This window comes from Eretmochelys imbricata, chromosome 17 (assembly GCF_965152235.1).
Source record: "Eretmochelys imbricata isolate rEreImb1 chromosome 17, rEreImb1.hap1, whole genome shotgun sequence".
In the NCBI taxonomy this organism is placed as follows: Eukaryota; Metazoa; Chordata; order Testudines; family Cheloniidae; genus Eretmochelys; species Eretmochelys imbricata.
In genome coordinates this window covers 6957263-6981557 of record NC_135588.1, presented here as the reverse complement: position 1 = coordinate 6981557, position 24295 = coordinate 6957263, and the positions used below count along the sequence as shown (strand labels likewise).

Here is a 24295-nt window from a genome sequence, read left to right as displayed (position 1 = left end):
GGGAGGAATAGAGGGGAATTTAGGACATATTCATTCATCTCTTTAGGATTATGGTAAGGTTGGAGGCTATGGAAATGCAGCAACTTCAGTCTAATTCACTTCTTAATGCTAAAAGTCCAACGAAAGATAAAAACAAAGCAGCACAGGCATTCAGGTGCTTCCTACTGCGGAGACAGAGACCTAGACGGTTTATTCTTACTTAGTCGCTTCCATTTTTATGACACCCCCTAACTGGTGGCAGACCAGGAGACACCACTATACGCTACGTGGTGTATCTGAAGCTGTCCCCACTTGCAGTCATTACCAGGTGTACCACATATTCAGGCACAATATGGCCTTTTAAATGAATATACTTTCAGTGTACTGAATTGAAATGTAATAGGCTATGGCGGGTTAGAAGCCCCAACTGCTCTTTAATTAGAGTGTTTTGTGTGTTCTTACTGGTAGTATGGCAGGAAGCCTCTTCAGAGATGTCCGAAAGGGTATTATAGCCTTGTATGAAACAAACCTTGAACCGTTTTAATCCTTTACAAGCCACACACCCTCCAGCCAGACAGACATGGCTTTATTACATATGGCAGAGAAGGAAGAAAACGTAGCTTCTTATAAGTCCACTGTATATCCCTCTTTGGCAGTCTTCTTGTAAAAGGATTTCAAAGCAGTATGGTCAACAGCACATGGATACCAAGCACATAATCTTCCGGATACCCCAGTCCCCATCAAACTTCAGGAGTGAATTCAGAGCCTGGTTCTGCAAAGCCTCCTGCAAGTCCCATTGTTTAAGGGGTTGTCCACACATGGAGTTATGCATGAACAACTCCATGTGCAGATGCTCTTATTCTGGAATCAGAGTGCCTTGTTCCTGCTTATCTTATTAATCAACTCATTGATATAAGCAAGCTAAACTGAAATAAGGTACTCTGATTCCAGAAAGAATATCCACACATGGAGTTATTCTGGAATAGCTATTGTGCTTTAAATTCACACTGTACCTTAATCTGAATTACTTTTTGAATGTAAAGCGCTCAAAAGATTACACAGGATCGGTTCCTTAGCCTGCCTCACAGTATGAAACAAGTTGCTGCCATACCAGCAGCTCCGGAACATTTACGTCTTTTTAACCGCTCAATGAATACGGCTGATAGTGCAACAGCAGATGCCTGACCCCACAGTCAATGGGCCAGTACAAGTCCTCCATTGCTGGATACATGCTTTAGCTCCTCAGCCAATAAAGGGGCTAAGGATCGCAAGAGAGTGCATTCTTTGCTGTGCCAATGCAACCAAGGGCATCACAGTTGAAAGTTCGCAGGTTGTTTTCCCCTACTTTTCACTTTGTCTCTGGTAATATTTAATGACTGGGTAGAATTTCTTCTCGTAAAAAAGCGGAGTCAACATCATTAATACCTCACCTTCTTTAAAGGATCAGCCTTTGTGTTGTCAGTACAGTGCACGGTCAGCATGTTGTATCCACTCACCCTGTTCATCTCCCTCTCACGTAGCAGTATAGGTGCAGTTTATTACATGCTTCTCCCCAGTGCTCTTCAATCCAGTACACTCATCCTGCAGGAGGAAAGGGACCATCCGATTAGCCAGTCCGGGGGGAAAATGACATTTCCCACCAGTTTCACGTCAAAGATTATTCCCCTCTGCTACAGCAAAGAGTGCAAGACAAGCACCTGGACAGACAGATACACCATTCATAGGAAAAAAGAAAAGGAGTACTTGTGGCACCTTAGAGACTAACCAATTTATTTGAGCATGAGCTTTCGTGAGCAACAGCTCACTTCATCGGATGCATACCGTGGAAACTGCAGCAGACTTTATATATACACAGAGAATATGAAACAATACCTCCTCCCACCCCACTGTCCTGCTGGTAATAGCTTATCTAAAGTAATCATCAGGTTAGGCCATTTCCAGCACAAATCCAGGTTTTCTCACCCTCCACCCCCCCACACAAATTCACTCTCCTGCTGGTGATAGCCCATCCAAAGTGACAACTCTTTACACAATGTGCATGATAATCAAGTTAGGCCATTTCCTGCACAAATCCAGGTTCTCTCACTCCCTCACCCCCCTCCAAAAACCCACCCCCATACACACACAAACTCACTCTCCTGCTGGTAATAGCTCATCCAAACTGACCACTCTCCAAGTTTAAATCCAAGTTAAACCAGAACATCTGGGGGGGGGGGGGTGGTAGGAAAAAACAAGAGGAAATAGGCTACCTTGCATAATGACTTAGCCACTCCCAGTCTCTATTTAAGCCTAAATTAATAGTATCCAATTTGCAAATGAATTCCAATTCAACAGTTTCTCGCTGGAGTCTGGATTTGAAGTTTTTTTGTTTTAAGATAGCGACCTTCATGTCTGTGATTGCGTGACCAGAGAGATTGAAGTGTTCTCCGACTGGTTTATGAATGTTATAATTCTTGACATCTGATTTGTGTCCATTTATTCTTTTACGTAGAGACTGTCCAGTTTGACCAATGTACATGGCAGAGGGGCATTGCTGGCACATGATGGCATAAATCACATTGGTGGATGTGCAGGTGAACGAGCCTCTGATAGTGTGGCTGATGTTATTAGGCCCTGTGATGGTATCCCCTGAATAGATATGTGGGCACAATTGGCAACGGGCTTTGTTGCAAGGATAAGTTCCTGGGTTAGTGGTTCTGTTGTGTGGTATGTGGTTGTTGGTGAGTATTTGCTTCAGGTTGTGGGGCTGTCTGTAGGCAAGGACTGGCCTGTCTCCCAAGATTTGTGAGAGTGTTGGGTCATCCTTTAGGATAGGTTGTAGATCCTTAATAATGCGTTGGAGGGGTTTTAGTTGGGGGCTGAAGGTGACGGCTAGTGGCGTTCTGTTATTTTCTTTGTTAGGCCTGTCCTGTAGTAGGTAACTTCTGGGAACTCTTCTGGCTCTATCAATCTGTTTCTTTACTTCCGCAGGTGGGTATTGTAGTTGTAAGAAAGCTTGACAGAGATCTTGTAGGTGTTTGTCTCTGTCTGAGGGGTTGGAGCAAATGCGGTTGTATCGCAGAGCTTGGCTGTAGACGATGGATCGTGTGGTGTGGTCAGGGTGAAAGCTGGAGGCATGCAGGTAGGAATAGCGGTCAGTAGGTTTCCGGTATAGGGTGGTGTTTATGTGACCATTGTTTATTAGCACTGTAGTGTCCAGGAAGTGGATCTCTTGTGTGGACTGGACCAGGCTGAGGTTGGTGGTGGGATGGAAATTGTTGAAATCATGGTGGAATTCCTCAAGGGCTTCTTTTCCATGGGTCCAGATGATGAAGATGTCATCAATATAGCGCAAGTAGAGTAGGGGCTTTAGGGGACCAGAGCTGAGGAAGCGTTGTTCTAAATCAGCCATAAAAATGTTGGCATACTGTGGGGCCATGCGGGTACCCATAGCAGTGCCGCTGATCTGAAGGTATACATTGTCCCCAAATGTGAAATAGTTATGGGTAAGGACAAAGTCACAAAGTTCAGCCACCAGGTTAGCCGTGACATTATCGGGGATAGTGTTCCTGACGGCTTGTAGTCCATCTTTGTGTGGAATGTTGGTGTAGAAACCAGTCGGAGAACACTTCAATCTCTCTGGTCACGCAATCACAGACATGAAGGTCGCTATCTTAAAACAAAAAAACTTCAAATCCAGACTCCAGCGAGAAACTGCTGAATTGGAATTCATTTGCAAATTGGATACTATTAATTTAGGATTAAATAGAGACTGGGAGTGGCTAAGTCATTATGCAAGGTAGCCTATTTCCTCTTGTTTTTTCCTACCACCCCCCCCCCCCCAGATGTTCTGGTTTAACTTGGATTTAAACTTGGAGAGTGGTCAGTTTGGATGAGCTATTACCAGCAGGAGAGTGAGTTTGTGTGTGTATGGGGGTGGGTTTTTGGAGGGGGGTGAGGGAGTGAGAGAACCTGGATTTGTGCAGGAAATGGCCTAACTTGATTATCATGCACATTGTGTAAAGAGTTGTCACTTTGGATGGGCTATCACCAGCAGGAGAGTGAATTTGTGTGGGGGGGTGGAGGGTGAGAAAACCTGGATTTGTGCTGGAAATGGCCTAACCTGATGATTACTTTAGATAAGCTATTACCAGCAGGACAGTGGGATGGGAGGAGGTATTGTTTCATATTCTCTGTGTATATATAAAGTCTGCTGCAGTTTCCACGGTATGCATCCGATGAAGTGAGCTGTAGCTCACGAAAGCTCATGCTCAAATAAATTGGTTAGTCTCTAAGGTGCCACAAGTACTCCTTTTCTTTTTGCGAATACAGACTAACACGGCTGTTACTCTGAAACCATTCATAGGAAGTGTCATTTCAAAACAGCGAGAGCATATGCTCATTTCATGACAGCAATAGCAATCAGAGACACTTGTGCTCACAGTCCCTAGATCTAAATTCTGAAAGCAGAAGGGCATGTGAAACTCATTCCCTTTGACTGTTCACAAAGCCCAAGTGTTCAGGCTTTCAGCATGTGTCGCATTAGGTTCATCTTCCCAGTAAACAAGTCCAAGACTTTGGGCTACGTATTTGGGATTTTTTTTTTTTTTTAGTTGGAGCGGGAGATTGGTCAGTAACAATAGCCATTCTCCATATATTGACTTTACTGGATGTTTTGTTTTTAAAGGATACAATATGCCCAGAGGCCCCTTATTAGATTTTTCACTCACATTTCTATGCACGTTACCAACATGTACATAAAACAGCAAAACTAGGCGAATGTTACAAAAGAATTCTATTCCTTTTTTTTTTTGTTAGTCATAATCATATTGAATAGGGCTCCCAAACTTTATCTAGTACTACCTTAAATAAAGGAAGATAAGCAAGATTCACCTTAGCCCTGCATATCTATTTAACGCCAGCTTCCTTCTTTGATAAGACAATCAACCTCACAGCAATAGCTTATCATTACAAAGGAATTTTATTGATGGGACAAGATCATAGGTTATGGCTGGAAAACAGAAAGGGAAACATTTAGAGTTATAAGTTAGAAACTTCCCTTCATGCTAAAGTGACAAGCTAATTTGGTTCTCTTTCTTCACCTGGCAGTGAGTTAAGGGCTTACAATTCTTATAAGTCATATGAGATAAGCATATGGGTGTGTATGTGGGGATAGTGACGGGGCAAGGCCAGATGGCCACAGAAAACTAGTGGGAGATAGCTCCAGGCATACTAGCTCCAGGCTAAACAAATCCCTGGTAACAGGATCAGTGAAATGGCAGCTGCTCCAGGTCAATTAAGACACCTGGGGCCAATTAAGGACTTTCCAGAAGGCAGGGAGAAGGCTAGGTTGATTGGGACACCTGAAGCCAATCAGGGGCTGGCTGAAACTAGTTAAAAACCTCCCAGTTAGTCAGGTGGGTGTGCACATCAGGAGCTGTGGAAGGTAGTTGTGCTGTTAGAGAGGCTGGGTAGTACACACCATATCAGGTACAAAGAAGGAGGCCCTGAGGTAAGGGTGAAGTGGAGCTTGAGGAAGTGGGGGCTGCTGTGGGGGAAGTAGCCCAGGGAATTGTACATATTATGTTTCTAAAACGTCAGCTACCATAGCTGATACTATTAGGGTCCCTGGGCTGGAGCCCGGAGTAGAGGGTGGGCCTGGGCTCCCCCCAGCCACCTTTGCCCCCTGATTAATCACTGAGACTGGAAGATAACAGAGACTGTGCAAGGAAGGATAACTTCTCCTCACCTCCCTCACTGGCTTATGATGAAAATGGCCCAGTAGACTGTGACCCTTGTCTCTAGAGAGAGAAGGATTACGTGCAGGGTCATGGTGAGCCTCTGAGGCTAGCGAAATCCGCCAGGAAACGTGGGACCCACGGAGGCAAGGACAGAGCTTTGTCACAATTATATATCTAATGATTAGCTAGATAGACCTATTATATAACTATATGTAAAGCTCCACCATTTTGAGAACATTTTTCCTTGGGCACCCACTTCTTAATGGTCTGGAAGGCATACATTATAGCTCTCTGTCACTGGGTGACTGATGCCTTTTAAAAGAACAGGTCCAGCTCCTTGTGCTCAAACAGGTGCTCCCAGTTTGGCAACTGAAGAGGGCAGAGCAGCAGCTGTGGCAATGAAGAACCAGGCTGTCAATAAGGAAAGAGGAGCTGGAGCTGCGGAGAATTCCCAAGGTGGGCTGCTGAAGTCCAAGAGGCACAGCAGAGGGAACTGCCTGGGGGAAATGTGCCTCCAGGGAAAGAGCCCTAGGAGGCGGTGGTCAGTTAAAAGGAAGATTCTTGCATTTGGCCTGGAAGCAGGAGTGGGTGTGGCAGTGGGTCCCCCATGGGCTGGGGACAAGCCAGCACCTTACACTGACTGTGAAGAATAAAATTATCATACAAAGGGAAGAAATACTGGGAACTGGAGACACTTGGTTGAACAAATCTCTGTCCCCAGCTGGTACAGCTACACCACTCGAGAGTTAAATATTGGAGGCTGAGTCTACCCATCAAGGCCGACAATCAAAACTTCCCTGAAATGAGCAGCACGTTAACTGATAGTGGTTTCCTTCCCCTATCCCCTAAAACAAGCTAGCCCAACACAACTAATGCTGAGGGTGACTTTGACCCCTAAGCCACTGCGTGCAAAAACGCTGCTAATAGCGTTAAAGGGCCAAATTCCTTCCTGGTGTACCGCTGTAAGCTGCAGGTGAGTACACCAGGGATTAATTTCCCCCCAGTGTTACAATACAGCAGTAACCAGAAGTACAACATTTTCAGTTTAAGTATTTTTTTTAACGTAACGTCAGGAAGACTAACGTAATGTTAGGAAACTAAGAGCTATCAAAAGGAGGATTATGATGCTGGGAAACCAGGTACCAGCTTATGCCAAGGTCTCCATGTCTCCCTTGGATACTGACATATTCATATCTGGAAATAGACTAGCTCCCCTGGGTGTTAGTATTGTTAAAAAAAAATGCTTTAATCTCACTTACAATACCTGTATCCCATATTGTAAGGTAATATTTGAGTGTTTACACTGCAATTCTCTCTAACTGTGTAATCACCAGACAGGACCGTAATATGAAATAGTGTGAAATGCTGGCTTCCAACAGAAGGTGTTAGGCCCTGCACAGTAGAGAAGGCCAATGGACACCAGACAAGCTATTGTGGAACATCAGAGGACAAAAGACTTTGTTGATTGTTCTCCCCACCCCATGGCCACCCCAGCCTGCCCATGAAAAGGTGACGTGCAAGTGATTTCCTCCCATCAGCTGAGCTGGTAGCTCAGAGAAAGGGGAAAGGAAATAAAAATCTCTGACAAGAAGAAACTATCTCTGTGCTGCTTGGATTCTTGAAGGCAAGATTTTTTGAGGCATAAACAGATTCCCCAGTGTTTAGCCTGGAGTAGCTCTAAGGGACTTATAGAGCTTGCTTATTATAGAAGTGTCTATTGCCTTTTGAAACTTAAAACTCATTTGTGTGTATGTTTACCTACTTTAACTTTGCATACAATTCTCTTATTTCCTTTTCCTAGTTAATAAATCTTTAGATAGATTATTATAGGATTGGCCACAAGCGTGGTCTTTGTTGTGAGATCAAACGTGCAACTGTCCTGGGGTAAGTGGCTGGTCCTTTGGGACAGGGCGTAACCTGAATACTGTTGTGATTTTTTTATGTAAGGGACTATCTATCACAAAGGCATCTCAATCTTTAGGGCACCTAGGGCCATAAAGGCTTTCCAAATCTCAGAGATTTAATCCGTGTGTTTAACAATAATGAATAGATAATACCACTTAGCATTTTTCATCCACAGATCTCCAGACACCTTACAAAGATGGGTAAACAGCTCATTTAATCTCTCTCTTTTATAGGAGGGCACACTAATGAAAAAGAGGTCAAGGGACTTGTACAAGATCTACATAGTAGATCACTGGCAAGGATTGGGAATAGAATCTAGGTATTCTGATTCCCAGCCAAGCGTGCATCCACTAAACTGTTAAACAGCAGAGGGTGGGGTTCTAACTAAACGGAGCTGCCCCTTTCCCTGTGCCTTCTGTGGTAGCTAAAACAAATGATAATGTTCACAATAAAAAAAACAAAACAATAAACAACTGTATTGTTTCATGGCTGCAGGGGAGCCAAGAAATACTTTTAGTCAGGAAACTAGCGACAAACTGGACAGAGTAGAAACAGAGATAAGTGTGCACTTATTTGCCAAATGCACAAACAAGACTCCTTGGGTTTAACGGATGCTGCTACCTTGAACTTTGTATAGGAAGAAGAGGCCCTGAGGCACAATACACGCTGGTATAAAACACCAAGGAAGTGAATGGAGTTACATCCTGTATGTGTTGCATCACATGTTACATCCTGTATGTGTTGCATCACAGCTTGACCCTGGGATAGCTAAAATGCAGCACAAGGGCCTAATATGGTTCACTTGGCTGTTCTGAGCCTCAGCTGACTTCATCTGTTACAAGATGCAGGTCCTTCTATGCAGACTACAGGTCTCATACCAGCCACCCAGCTCACAGTGGAGCATGGCATGCTGGGCCTTGGTGTCTTGAAGGTCAGGTTGCCAACTTTCTAATTTCCAGAAAACTGAACAGCCTTGCCCTGCCCACTGACCCGCCCCTTCCCCGCTGCCCCACCCCTGCTCACTCCTTCCCACCTCCCTCCATCGCTTGCTCTCCCCCACCCTCACCCACATGCTCAATTTCACTGCAAGGCCCAAACAGGCATATTTATTGTTTTGACAGATGTATTATGCTAAGTTCTGGTTTTATTTGTTACAGGGCGCTAGAGCTGGCAGCAAAATAAATAGTCAAAAAGGGTCATTTAAAAAAAAAAAGAAATTTCACAAAAGGTTTTCATGATTCTTTCCCTCCCCTCTTCCCATTTTTCGTAACCTTCTCCATGTTTTTTGTTCACTAAAGTGATTGTAATTGTATGTGTGGAATTAGCACAGTCCCTTAAAGGCCCACTCCTGAAGCCCAAATACAAATCCATACAGCACAACCACAGAAATGCACCTGTCCAGATACCTATATAATTAAATCTGTAGAAACTGACTCCCACACCTACATGCAGATATACGCAAAAAGAAAAAGGAGTACTTGTGGCACCTTAGAGATTAACCAATTTATTTGAGCATAAGCTTTCGTGAGCTACAGCTCACTTCATCGGATGCATACTGTGGAAACTGTAGAAGACATTATATACACAGAGACCATGAAACAATACCTCCTCCCACCCCACTCTCCTGCTGGTAACAGCTTATCTAAAGTGATCACTCTCCTTACAATGTGTATGATAATCAAGTTGGGCCATTTCCAGCACAAATCCAGGTTTTCTCACCCTCCGCGCCCCCCCCCCCCCCCAAACTCACTCTCCTGCTGGTAATAACCCATCCAACTGTGCCCACATATCTATTCAGGGGACACCATCACAGGGCCTAATAACATCAGTCACACTATCAGAGGCTCGTTCACCTGCACATCCACCAATGTGATTTACGCCATCATGTGCCAGCAATGCCCCTCTGCCATGTACATTGGTCAAACTGGACAGTCTCTATGCAAAAGGATAAATGGACACAAATCAGATGTCAAGAATTATAACATTCATAAACCAGTCGGAGAACACTTCAATCTCTCTGGTCACGCAATTACAGACATGAAGGTCGCTATCTTAAAACAAAAAAACTTCAAATCCAGACTCCAGCGAGAAACTGCTGAATTGGAATTCATTTGCAAATTGGACACTATTAATTCAGGCTTAAATAGAGACTGGGAGTGGCTAAGTCATTATGCAAGGTAGCCTATTTCCCCTTGTTTTTTCCTACCCCCCCCCCCCCCAGACGTTCTGGTTAAACTTGGATTTATGCTCAAAATGGCCCACCTTGATAATCATACACATTGTAAGGAGAGTGGTCAGTTTGGATGAGCTATTACCAGCAGGAGAGTGAGTTTGTGTGTGTGTGTTTTTTGGGGGGGGGTGAGAAAACCTAGATTTGTGCTGGAAATGGCCCACCTTGATTTTCATACACATTGTAAAGAGAGTGGTCATTTTGGATGGGCTATTACCAGCAGGAGAGTGAGTTTGTGTGTGGGGGGGGTGAGGGTGAGAAAACCTGGATTTGGGCTGGAAATGGCCCAACTTGATCATCATACACATTGTAAGGAGAGTGATCACTTTAGATAAGCTATTACCAGCAGGAGAGTGGGGTGGGAGGAGGTATTGTTTCATGGTCTCTGTGTATATAATGTCTTCTGCAGTTTCCACAGTATGCATCGGATGCAGTGAGCTGTAGCTCATGAAAGCTTATGCTGAAATAAATTTGTTACTCTCTAAGGTGCCACAAGTCCTCCTTTTCTTTTTGCGAATACAGACTGACACGGCTGCTACTCTGAAACCTGCAGATATACGTGTGTGTACACATCTAACATGCACTAACACATATACTTCCACATTATTTATTAAGACAATTGTTGTTTAGTGCTTAGAGACCCTACCTAAGATCAGGGCTCCAGGGTGGTAGGTGCTGGACATACACGTAAAAAGAGAGAATCTGCAACAAAGAGTTTATAGTGTAGCTAGACAAAGATGGGAAGAAATGTCTGATAGATTGGCTCTTCCGCAATTACTAGTCAACAACATTCACTTTTTAAGAAATAATACATTTCTTTTAGAGTTCCCCTCTCTTTTAAAAACTTGTTATGAAATGAATACACAGATATTTTATGTCATCAATTTGCGTGTGTGCAAGCCAGCCAAAGGAATAAAAGTCAAGGAGTTAGGCTGCAAATTTTTTTCACATAAGTACACACACGTGGCAATACACGCGCCTCCCGACACCAAGACACGCAGTCTCTTCCAACACACAATGCACCGACTTGCCTGCACAGAGACACTTTCATACACTTTTCCAGGGGCTGCCTAAATCACCCAGCTGGGAAGGGAGGAGGGTGGGCTGGAGGGGAAAAGATGCAGGGGGTGGAGGAGAGAGGATGGGGAGGGAAAGAGGGCACGGTGGGGATGAGAGGGGGCAGTGAAGGAGAGAGGAGCGGGTGTTGGGGGCATGTGGGGTGGATGGGGATGCAGGGGGAGGCAGGAGGCTACAGGTGCATGAGATGTGGGAGGGCACAGAGGTGTACAGGGAGATAATGGGAATGCAGCAGTGTATGGAGATGAATGAGGTACAGGGTGGGGATGGGTAGGTGTTGGGGGCAGGACGGGAGGGGACAGGGATGCAGTGAGGGGTGCTGGGAGTCCAGGGGGTGGCACGGGAAGGGACGTAACGATGGGGGTGCACGACAGGGAGGGATGCAGTGAGGGGGATGGGGTGCAGCCCCATTCCTAGCACTCAGAGATGGGGATACACATACCTTCAACTCCTGGGCACCAGCGCTGGGGCCACAGACCACGGTTCACGGCAGGGCACGTGCTGCAGCTCGAGGCCTGCCACGCGAGGAGAAGAGGGCCGGGCAACAGCGGGAGAGACGCGTGCCACGCAACCCCTCAACAGCCGCTTGCGGAGTGCTTGAGTGGTGTTAGTTCCTCCCCTGCCCTGACCCACCCATGGGAGCTGCGCCTGAGAGCAGGGCAGCAGCAGAGCCCCCCCGGCAGCCGCCAAGGCTAGGAGCCGGACTTCTCGGCTGCTTCCCGACCCGGGAGCCGCGCGGTCTGTAGTGCAGCGGCTAGCAGGAAGCCTGCCAGCCCTGCTGTGGCGTGGCACAAACCGGACGTTCAACGGGCAGGTCAGCAGCGCTGAGCGGAGCTGCCAGGATCCCTTTTGGACCAGTCCAAAACTGGACACCTGGTCACCCTACTCGAAGGGCTGCACCAAAGAGAACGACTGCCAGCTGCTCCATTCTGGGCCAGTGGGGCACATGGCTTTTGAGATCTTGGCCAGACTCAGGCTAAGTGTGGATGCTCATGGCTTAGCCCATTTGTGCCAATAAAACTGGCAAAAGTTTTGGGAACTAAACTCCAGCAGAGAGTTTAACCAGGCTATTGGGTTGTTACAGCATCAGTGAGAGTGATTCAGCAGCATCCTTGAAGCAGACACTTGTGGGAGGGAATATCAGCATTTCAGTCACAAAGAAGCATTTCCTTGCATTGTCCTGGGCAGAGCCAGTAAAGAATACAGCAACTTGGAAAAGGGGAGGCTGATGGGAAAAAAATCTTATTGTAAATAAGACTTGGAAAACCTTTATCTACAAGCTCTGCTCCATCACCTTCTGGCTTTTAGGCCTTGGAAGTTTTAGGAAGCAGGTTACATTCCCTCTGAAACTCTGTATAACTTAATGGGAATTAGAAACTCGTTCAGGCTCCTTGTGATTTGAGAAGAAATTAAATGGATTCCAGTGTTAGCGAAAGATATCTAAACAGCAGCTCCAGGGAGAGCAATTCTTCATTTATAATACTACCAGCTGCAGAGTAACTATGCCACCACCCAGGTTGGTGACTCTTCAAAGTAGCCAACCAAGCCACAATTCTGTCCTGGGAGCAGGGGTTCCCTTCTGTTGTTACTGAGCCTGTCGGCTGTCTCCCCCTTTCTGCTCCTGTGCTAAGCATTCAGGTTGCATCCAGCAGGAAGCAGAAACAGTGGGGAGGCACCAGATGGTGGCCAAGAATCTCCTGGATCTGCCCACTAATTGCTAATGTGATCAACACCAGAAGGGTGAAAAGAAAAAAGGTAAGAGATGGCCGTAGGAAAAGGAATTATGAGGACAGAGGAAGGGGAAAGAGAATGAGGGAGGGATAGGAGAAAGAGTCAGATGGTCAAAGTGGGCACAGGAGAGAAAGGAGGTTCAGAGGAAGAGCAGAGAATTAGAAGGATCTATGAGAAGCAAGAGGACTCAAGAGAGGGGAAAGACCCAGAAAAGGATACGGACATGGCTATGAGGTGGGGAGGGGCAGGATAGACTGGGGAAATCGGGATCACAAGAGAAACCCGAATGAGATAGTTTAAACAGGATTAGGAATTGGAAACCAGGGAGACAGTATTTGAAGACTGTACACACCAGGGAAGGAGAGGAATTGTTTAGAGTGTTACTAGGAGTGAAGGATAAAGATAAGCAAAGGGAAAATGTACACTGTACACCAGGAAATGTTTCCTGACAGTGAAGTGGGAGGAGCCCCCTGCTTTAGATATTTAAAACTGAACTAGACAAGTTTCAGAGTTGGTATGGCAACACCCATTTTTTCATGTTCTCTGTGTATATATATCTTCCTACTGTATTTTCCACTCCAATGAAGTGGGTTTTAGCCCACGAAAGCTTATGCCCAAATAAATTTGTTAGTCTCTAAGGTGCCACAAGGACTCCTCAGGTGACCAGAAGTCCCGATTTTATAGGGACAGTCGCAATTTTTTGGTCTTTTTCTTATATAGGCTCCTATTACCCCCCACCCCCATCCCAATTTTTCACACTTGCTGTCTGGTCACCCTAAGTACTCCTTGTTTTTTTAACTAGACAATACACTCTAGGGGATAATTGCACTGTAGTCCATGAGTAACCGGCTGGATGTGACCATCATCATTTGCATCTTATCCAATGAAAGGTTCAGAAACCAAATCCAGTGGGTGAAGGGAACTTTTACAACTCAAAGTTCACATACACAGGGAGAAATCACACCTTTTTCAAATACTGCTTCATAATGCAAATTTTTCAATAACCTAGGTGGGTTTCTGACTAAGTCATAAATACAGTAAACATCCTGGTTCTCAACTTTTCTTAAGAAAAATAATAAAAGTCTTATTCACAACCAATATTAATTCAGCGCTAAGTACTAAAATTAATATTTACTAAAGAATCCTTGTCACCCGTTCATTGTGAAACCCACATTCAGATTTATTGACTACTTTCCTGAGGAATTCCTGAGTATTTAGCCCATACTATGATCTGTCATTCTAAACCGGAGCTGTGATAGGAGAAAGCTACATACTTATTAGTAATTTCTGAACTTCTAAAAGGTTCATACAAAGTCCCCCAAGGTCAGATGCAGATCCAAATTGTACAAACAAATTATACAATTCGTATACAAATTATACAAATCTAAATTATATGCCTCCGTGCATTCTACGTGTAGTGGATATAAAGCAGCCCGGCCTGCCTGAGGTCTGGAGTTTCTCTCGTCTTCTCTAGTTATTTTTAAGCATCTGGATGTGCAGGTTCCTTGGTTAAAGATCCAAGGTTTTTCTGATGCATTCACCTGCCCACTGGAACTGGATGGAGACCCACAAATTCTTTTGACACAGGCCAAACAGGGTGTCAGAGGACATTTGATCACATTGGTGAACTGGGCTGGATTCAGACAGGTGATGAAAGGATCCATACATATCCCACTATCCTTTTCCAGAGGCATTTGCTCCCCTGGCATACGGATGTGGAGATAGTGGATTGTGATTATTAACACCATCCCGGTGATGCCTTTTTGCTCCCAAGGGGATTCCCCGTGTCCCTCTATGACCCTATTTGCATGGCTTTTGTCCCCATAGTCTGAAAGCTCCAAGAAGCAGCCTCTGCATTTCCAGCCAATGAAATATGCATTTGATACATGCATCCCTCAGATCTAAATCACGTTGTATATTATTATTTAGATTGCAGCAACACCTAGGAGCCCCAGTCATGAACCAGGATCCTACTGTGCTAGGTGCTATTTAAACACGGAATAAAAAGCCAGTCCCATGCCCCCGCGAGCTCACAATATATGAACCAGTAACATGTATATTGAACTTAATCAGATCATTTCTGGGCAAAGGGAAAATAATCACTTAAATGTCTGAACCAAGGTTGCTTTCAAGGTGCAGTAGTTCTTTTCCAGCAGTTCCTGGGAGAACACACACTAAAGGAAGCTGCCACTTCAGTGTGCTTGAGTTCACTGCACTATGCAACTCTGGTGTTAAAGCACATGATGAGCCACTGTGCTAGCTGGAGATGCCAAAAATACATTGGCAGCCATTCATCTCTGCAACGGTAATGAATATTAAAAAACATGATTGTCAAACGCCATGCAGGTTGACCTGCCCAGAGTCTGCTAGGCATTTATTAATTCAGCTTCTTCTGATTAAGTTAGCCAGCCATCCCATCCCATCCTATACTTGTCGCATCACATTTTACTGTCTCATAATATAGAAGATGTGTTGGTTATCAGTTGTGGAGGTGTGGCAATTCTTTCAACGGAGATGGCCCTGAATCAAAACCCTAGATTCAATCAATTTGGAGAAAGCCAGAGCTAAACATTTTGGGGCTCTGTAAATTTTTAAATGTTTGGTAGAACTGGCCAAAAATTTTGCATGTAGAAAGTCTTCCTGCCAAAAAATTAAGATTTAATTAAAACCCCAATTTTTTCATGAAAAATGTCAATGCAAAATATTATTATAAAAGCTCTAATTAAAGTGTAAAATTTATTCTTCTTATAACATGAATATATATATTTTTACTTAATTAGTTTAGCTGTGACATTCTGAGTAAGTTTCCCTGACCTGAAGGAGAGCTCTGTGTAAGCTCGAAAGTTTGTCTCTCTCACCAACAGAAGCTGGTCCAATAAAAGACATTACCTCACCCACCATTGTCTGTCTAATATCCTGAGACAGACATGGCTACAACAACACTGCATTCATCCCCTAATATCGTCTATATCCCTTAATTTTCACACCTTTTTAAAAATTTCACGAACTGACATGGCCCTCCTTGCTGTCTGCCATCTCTGACAGAAGCAAGAAGTCTGCCCAGCTCTGCACTACTGGCATAAGTGTTGCAAGCATAGAATGCGCAATCCTCCAGTGTATGCAGAGCCATAATATAGGAATGGCATGGCATTTATCATAGGTGGTTTTTACCAGGTAAAAGCATGGTTTTTACCACCTTGGGAAAAACAAGTGAGTCCCAGTTTAAGGAATTTTCTATATTTTAAAAACTATTCCATTAATGCACATACCACATCACACTTAGTTTTAGTTACATATTCAAATTGTGGTTCAAATTAAAAAACACAGTAAAAACTAAAAAAGAGCCACTGGGGCTTAACAACCATGTAAAAGAAGCAGTGAGAGATAAAAAGGCATCTTTTAAAAAGTGGAAGTCAAATCTGAGTGAGGTGAATAGAAAGGAGCATAAACACTGCTAAATTAAATGTAAAAATGTAATAAGAAAAGCCAAAAAGGAGTTTGAAGAACAGCTAGCCAAAAACTCAAAAGGTAATAAAATGTTTTTTAAGTACATCAGAAGCAGGAAGCCTGCTAAACAATCAGTGGGGCTCCTGGACGATCGAGATACAAAAGGAGCACTTAAAGACGATAAAGTCATCGCAGAGAAACTAAATGAATTCTTTGCTTCAGTCTTCATGGCTGAGGATGTTAGGGAGATTCCCAAACCTAAGCCGTCTTTTGTAGGTGACAAATCTGAGGAATTGTCACAGATTGAACTATCGCTAGAAGAGGTTTTGGAATTAATTGAGAAACTTAACAGTAACAAGTCACTGGGACCAGATGGCATTCACCCAAGAGTTCTGAAAGAACTCAAATGTGAAATTGCGGAACTATTAACTATGGTTTGTAACTTGTCCTTTAAATCAGCTACTGTACCCAATGACTGGAAGATAGGTAATGTAACACAAATATTTAAGAGGGCTCTAGAGGAGATCCTGACAATTACAGACCGGTAAGTCTAACGTCAGTACCGGGCAAATAAGTAGAAACAATAGTAGAGAATAAAATTGTCAAACACATAGAAGAACATAAATTGTTGCGCAAAAGTCAACATGGTTTCTGTAAAGGGAGATCGTGTCTTACTAATCTATTAGAGTTCTTTGAAGGGGTCAACAAACATGTGGACAAGGGGGATCCAGTGGACATAGTGTACTTTGGGCTAAGTATTTGGAATTTTTTTTTCTTTTTTTTTTTTTTTAGTTGGAGTGGGAGATTGGTCAGTAACGATAGCCATTCTCCATATATTGACTTTACTGGATGTTTTGTTTTTAAAGGATACAATGTGCCCAGAGGCCCCTTATTACTCACATTTCTATACAAGTTACCAACATGTACATAAAACAACAGCAAAACTAAGTAAATGTTACAAAAGAATTCTATTCCTTTTTTTTTTGTTAGTCATAATCGTATTGAATAGGGCTCCCAAACTTTATCTAGTACTACCTTAAATAAAGGAAGATAAGCAAGATTCACCTTAGCCCTGCATATCTATTTAACGCCAGCTTCCTTCTTTGATAAGACAATCAACCTCACCGCAATAGCTTATTACAAAGGAATTTTATTGATGTGACAAGATCATAGGTTATGGCTGGAAAACAAAGGGAAACATTTAGAGTTATAATTTAGAAACTTTCCTTCATGCTAAAGTGATAAGCTAAGCTAATTTGGTTCTCTTTCTTCACCTGGCAGTGTGTTAAGGGCTTACAATTCTTATAAGTCATATGAGATAAGTATATGGGTGTGTATGTGGAGATATATTATATATATATATAAAAATGATTAGCTAGATAGACCTATTATATAACTATATGTAAAGCTCCACCATTTTGAGAACAGGTTTCAGAGTAACAGCTGTGTTAGTCTGTATTCGCAAAAAGAAAAGGAGTACTTGTGGCACCTTAGAGATTAACCAATTTATTTGAGCATAAGCTTTCGTGAGCTACAGCTCACTTCATCGGATGCATACTGTGGAAACTGTAGAAGATCTTTTTATACACACAAAGCATGAAAAAATGCCTCCTCCCACCCCACTCTCCTGCTGGTAATAGCTTATCATAGAATCATAGAATATCAGGGTTGGAAGGGACCCCTGAAGGTCATCTAGTCCAACCCCCTGCTCGAAGCAGGACCAATTCCCAGTTAAATCATCCTAGCCAGGGCTTTGTCAAGCCTGACCTTAAAAACCTCTAAGGAAGGAGATTCTACCAGCTCCCTACGTAGGTTATCTAAAGTGACCACTCTCCTTACAATGTGTATGATTATCAAGGTGGGCCATTTCCAGCACAAATCCAGGGTTTAACAAGAACGTCGGGGGGCGGGGGGGGGGGGGGGTAGGAAAAAACAAGGGGAAATAGGTTACCTTAGGCAAGGACCGGCCTGTCTCCCAAGATTTGTGAGAGTGTTGGGTCATCCTTCAGGATAGGTTGTAGATCCTTAATAATGCGTTGGAGGGGTTTTAGTTGGGGGCTGAAGGTGATGGTTAGTGGCGTTCTGTTATTTTCTTTGTTAGGCCTGTCCTGTAGTAGGTGACTTTTGGGAACTCTTCTGGCTCTTGTAGGTGTTTGTCTCTGTCTGAGGGGTTGGAGCAAATGCGGTTGTATCGCAGAGCTTGGCTATAGACGATGGATCGTGTGGTGTGGTCAGGGTGAAAGCTGGAGGCATGTAGGTAGGCATAGCGGTCAGTAGGTTTAAAAAGATTAAGATTAAGAATGAGCTCTCAAAAATGGATACTCTCATAAAAAAACAACCTTCCACACAAACTTCCCTGTGGCTGGACTTTACTAAAACTAGACAAGGCATTTACAACACACACTTTGCTTCTCTACAAAAGAAAAAGGACACTAAACTTCCTAAACTACTACATGCCACAAGGGACCACAGCAATGGTTCCCTCAACACACCCAGCAATGTTGTTAACCTATCCAACTATACTCTCAGCCCAGCAGAAGCAGCTGTCCTATCCTGGGGCCTCTCCTTCTGCCCCTCCACTCCCACGAACATGATACAGTTCTGTGGTGACCTAGAATCCTATTTTCGACGTCTCTGACTCAAGGAATATTTCCAAAATACCTCTGAACAACATATTAATCCACAGAGACCTCCCTACCAACACTACAAAAAGAAGGATTCTAGGTGGACTCCTCCTGAAGGTCGAAACAGCAGACTGGACTTCTACATAGAGTGCTTCCGCCGACGTGCACGGGCTGAAATTGTGGAAAAGCAGCATCACTTGCCCCACAACCTCAGCCGTGCAGAACACAATGCCATCCACAGCCTCAGAAACAACTCTGACATCATAATCAAAAAGGCTGACAAAGGAGGTGCTGTTGTCATCATGAATAGGTCAGAATATGAACAAGAGGCTGCTCGGCAGCTCTCCAACACAACTTTCTACAAGCCATTACCCTATGATCCCACTGAGAGTTACCAAAAGAAACTACAGCATTTGCTCAAGAAACTTCCTGAAAAAGCACAAGATCAAATCTGCACAGACACACCCCTGGAACCCCGACCTGGGATATTCTATCTACTACCCAAGATCCATAAACCTGGAAATCCTGGGCACCCCATCATCTCAGGCAACCCTGACAGCAGGATTGTCTGGCTATGTAGACTCCCTCCTCTGGCCCAATGCTACCAGCACTCCCAGCTACCTTCGAGAAACCACTGACTTCCTGAGGAAACTACAATCCATCGGTGATCTTCCTGATAACACCATCCTGGCCACTATGGATGTAGAAGCCCTCTACACCAACATTCCACACAAAGATGGACTGCAAGCCCTCAGGAACACTATCCCTGATAATGTCACGGCTAACCTGGTGGCTGAACTTTGTGACTTTGTCCTTACCCATAACTATTTTACATTTGGGGACAATGTATACCTTCAGATCAGCGGCACTGCTATGGGTACCCACATGGCCCCACAGTATGCCAACATTTTTATGGCTGACTTAGAACAACACTTCCTCAGCTCTCGTCCCCTAACACCCCTACTCTACTTGCGCTATACTGATGACATCTTCATCATCTGGACCCATGGAAAAGAAGCCCTTGAGGAATTCCACCATGATTTCAACAATTTCCATCACACCATCAACCTCAGCCTGGTCCAGTCCACACAAGAGATCCACTTCCTGGACACTACAATGCTAATAAACGATGGTCACATAAACACCACCCTATACCGGAAACCTACTGACCGCTATTCCTACCTACATGCCTCCAGCTTTCACCCTGACCACACCACACGATCCATCATGTACAGCCAAGCTCTGCGATACAACCGCATTTGCTCCAACCCCTCAGACAGAGACAAACACCTACAAGATCTCTGTCAAGCTTTCTTACAACTACAATACCCATCTGTGGAAGTGAAGAAACAGATTGATAGAGCCAGAAGAGTTCCCAAAAGTCACCTACTACAGGACAGGCCTAACAAAGAAAATAACAGAACGCCACTAACCATCACCTTCAGCCCCCAACTAAAACCCCTCCAACGCATTATTAAGGATCTACAACCTATCCTGAAGGATGACCCAACACTCTCACAAATCTTGGGAGACAGGCCAGTCCTTGCCTACAGACAGCCCCCCAACCTGAAGCAAATACTCACCAGCAACCACATACCGCACAACAGAACCACTAACCCAGGAACCTATCCTTGCAACAAAGCCCGTTGTTAACTGTGCCCACCTATCTATTCAGGGGACACCATCACAGGGCCTAATAACATCAGCCACACTATCAGAGGCTTGTTCACCTGCACATCCACCAATGTGATATATGCCATCATGTGTCAGCAATGCCCCTCTGCCATGTACTTTGGTCAAACTGGACAGTCTCTACGTAAAAGAATAAATGGACACAAATCAGATGTCAAGAATTATAACATTCATAAACCAGTCGGAGAACACTTCAGTCTCTCTGGTCACGTGATTACAGACATGAAAGTTGCTATATTACAACAAAAAAACTTCAAATCCAGACTCCAGCGAGAAACTGTTGAATTGGAATTCATTTGCAAATTGGATACAATTAACTTAGGCTTGAATAGAGACTGAGCGTGGCTAAGTCATTATGCAAGGTAACCTATATCCCCTTGTTTTTTCCTAACCCCCCCTCCTCAGACGTTCTTGTTAAACCCTGGATTTGTGCTGGAAATGGCCCACTTTGATTATCATACACATTGTAAGGAGAGTGGTCACTTTAGATAAGCTATTACCAGCAGGAGAGTGGGGTGGGAGGAGGTATTTTTTCATGGCTTTGTGTGTATAAAAAGATCTTCTACACTTTCCACAGTATGCATCCGACGAAGTGAGCTGTAGCTCAGGAAAGCTTATGCTCAAATACATTGGTTAGTCTCTAAGGTGCCACAAGTACTCCTTTTCATTTTGAGAACATTTTTCTTTGGGCACCCACTTCTTAATGGTCTGGAAGGCATACATTATAGCTCTCTGTCACTGGGTGACTGATGCCTTTTAAAAGAACAGGTCCAGCTCCTTGTGCTCAAACAGGTGCTCCCAGTTTGGCAACTGAAGAGGACAGAGCAGCAGCTGTGGCAATGAAGAACCAGGCTGTCAATAAGGAAGGATGAGCTGAAGCTGCGAAGAATTCCCAAGGTGGGCTGCCGAAGTCCAAGAGGCATGGCAGAGGGAACTGCCTGGGGGAAATGTGCCTCCAGGGAGAGAGCCCTAGGAGGCAGTGGTCAGTTAAAAGAACAAAGAAGATTCTTGCATTTGGCCCGGAAGCAGGAGTGGGTGTGGTAGTGGGTCCCCCATGGGCTGGGGACAAGCCAGCACCTTACACTGACCATGAAGAATAAAATTAGATACTTAGATTTCCAGAAAGCCTTTGACAAGGTCCCTCAACAAAGGCTCTTATGTCAATTAAGCTTTCAAGGGATAAGAGGGAAGATCCTTTCATGGATTGAGAACTGGTTAAAAGACAGGGAACCAAGGGTAGGAATAAATGGTAAATTTTCAGAATGGAGAGGGGTAACTAGTGATGATCCCCAAGGGTCAGTCCTAGGACCAATCCTATTCAACTTAGTCATAAACGATCTGGAGAAAGGGGTAAACAGTTGAGGTGGCAAAGTTTGCAGATGATACTAAACTGCTCAAGATAGTTAAGACCAAAGCAGACTGTGAAGAACTTCAAAAAGATCTCATAAAACTAAGTGATTGGGCAACAAAATGGCAAATGAAATTTAATGTGGATAAATTTAAAGTAATGCACATTGGAAAAAATAACCCCAACTATACATACAATATGATGGGGGCTAATTTAGCTACAACTAATCAGGAGAAAGATCTTGGAGTCATCATGGATAGTTCTCCAAAGGCGTCCACACAGTGTGCAGCGGCAGTCAAAAAAGCAAACGGGATGTTAGGAATCATTAAAAAAGGGATAGAGAATAAGACAGAGAATATCTTATTGCCCCTATATAAATCCATGGTACGCCCACATCTTGACTACTGCGTACAGATGTGGTCTCCTCATCTCAAAAAAGATATACTGGCATTAGAAAAGGTTCAGAAAAGGGCAACTAAAATGATTAGGGGTTTGGAATGGGTCCCATATGAGGAGAGATTAAAGAGGCTAGGACTTTTCAGCTTGGAAAAGAGGAGACTAAGGGGGGATATGATAGAGGTCTATAAAATCATGAGTGGTGTGGAGAAAGTGAATAAGGAAAAGTTATTTACTTGTTCCCATAATATAAGAACTAGGAGCCACCAAATGAAATTAATGGGTAGCAGGTTTAAAACAAATAAAAGGAAGTTCTTCACTCAGCGCACAGTCAACTTGTGGAACTCCTTGCCTGAGGAGGTTATGAAGGCTAGGACTATAACTGGGTTTAAAAGAGAACTAGATAAATTCATGGCTATTAGCCAGAATGGGTAAGGAATGGTGTCCCTAGCCTCTGTTTGTCAGAGGGTGGAGATGGATGGCAGGAGAGAGATCACTAGATCATTACCTGTTAGGTTCACTCCCTCGGGGGTACCTGGCATTGGCCACTGTTGGTAGACAGGATGCTGGGCTGGATGGACCTTTGGTCTGACCCAGTATGGCCATTCTTATGTTATCATGTTTATGTTACATAAGGCACAGATCAGATTCAGAGATTAATTTAGGGTTGTACAAATAAAAAGTAAAGCTGCAGAGAGGGTACTACTAATGTATATAATTATAATATTGAACATCAGAATGTATATATTTTGGTTTGGTATTTTCTCAAGAAAGCTATACATCATGATTCATATTTCAGTTTTCAATATTATATAAACAAAAGTCAAAAACATTTGATTATATGAAAGACAATAATGCAGAGTTGTATGCTTGAAGCATTAAGCAATCAGAAGCATACAGAGTTTCAGGCTACCAGAGCTGGTCTGTTTAGCCATGCCACACTGTGTAGCAGAACACCAACTTTGATGTAGTGGATAGACCAAGTCTACTGCTCAGTTTGGAATGGGTGAATCCAAGTTTCAAAAGATGCATTCTATGCTTTTTAGACACTGATGCAATTATTTTTTCTTGTTTCCCAGTTTAAACCAGTATTTACCAGCACTCTGTCCTAAACTAGATTTTCCTGGGAAACTGCCAACCCTGCCATAAGAAAAAACAAATCAGCAGGGAACATGGCGATTTCTTGGAGGACAGTGTATGTGAAACTGTGGTTGTCCTTAACGTCTGCTGGGGCAGAGATGCTGCCCAGTGTCACATGGAATGTTGGGTGGGGAGTGGCGAAAGAAGGCGCTACACTGGAGTTCTGCAGGGACTGCAAAGGGAGACAAGCCCAAGGTTCACAAGAGTTTGCAACATGCGCATTTGCTGACGGAGAAGCTCCATTATATCCTTGTGCATCTTCCTCTGCTTTTCCTGCTGGAATTCCTGGGCCTTTTTCCTGTCCGTTCTTTCCTTCTCCAGGCTGCCTGTGATGTTCACCCTCCAGGCCCTTTGCGTAGCGTCATGCAGCACTAGCTTACAGGATCTCATTGAATGTCATCCCAAGTGCTCTTCTTTCTCCTCCTTATCTGGCTCAGGAGTTCCACAGGTGTGGAGACAAATTTAATTGTAGACAACAACCAGGTCAACACAAAACAGCTTACGTTGACCTAACTTCCTGGCACAGACCAGGCCTGAGACAGCAAGAATAAGATGCTCCAGAGGGAAACTCTTGGGCATACTGAGTGAGATCAAATTCAGCTGAGCTGGAATGAGGAGAGATCTTTATTTCTTAAGAAAATTCCTTATTCCACCATATCATCTTTAAAGGTCTAACTTTTTTTTAAAGATTCCATCCCTGTTAGGTTGAGATGAGATGAGGTTTCTTGTAGACAAGAACAAGGGGACATTACATGAAATGAATGGGTGGCAAATTCAAAACTGATAAAAAGAAATACATTTTCCTCACAATACATATTCAGACTGTGGAACTCCTTGCCATATAAAATCATTGAAGCCAAGAATTTAGCAAGATTCAAAAAGGGATTGGACATTGACACAAGAATATCCAGAGTTATAATTGTTAATCCTAACACAGGTTTTGAAAGGGATATTAAACCACGTTTCAGGGTTGAAGCCATCTGTATCAGAGACCAGGATCAGATCT

General features: G+C 43.8%; 1 protein-coding gene across 1 annotated transcript in view; it reads left to right on the top strand.

Annotated features, from left to right (window-relative positions):
• Positions 1 to 24295, top strand: part of CA4 (carbonic anhydrase 4) — a 38891-nt gene that overhangs the window by 4141 nt on the left and 10455 nt on the right. The gene's annotated exons all lie outside the window — the stretch shown is intronic.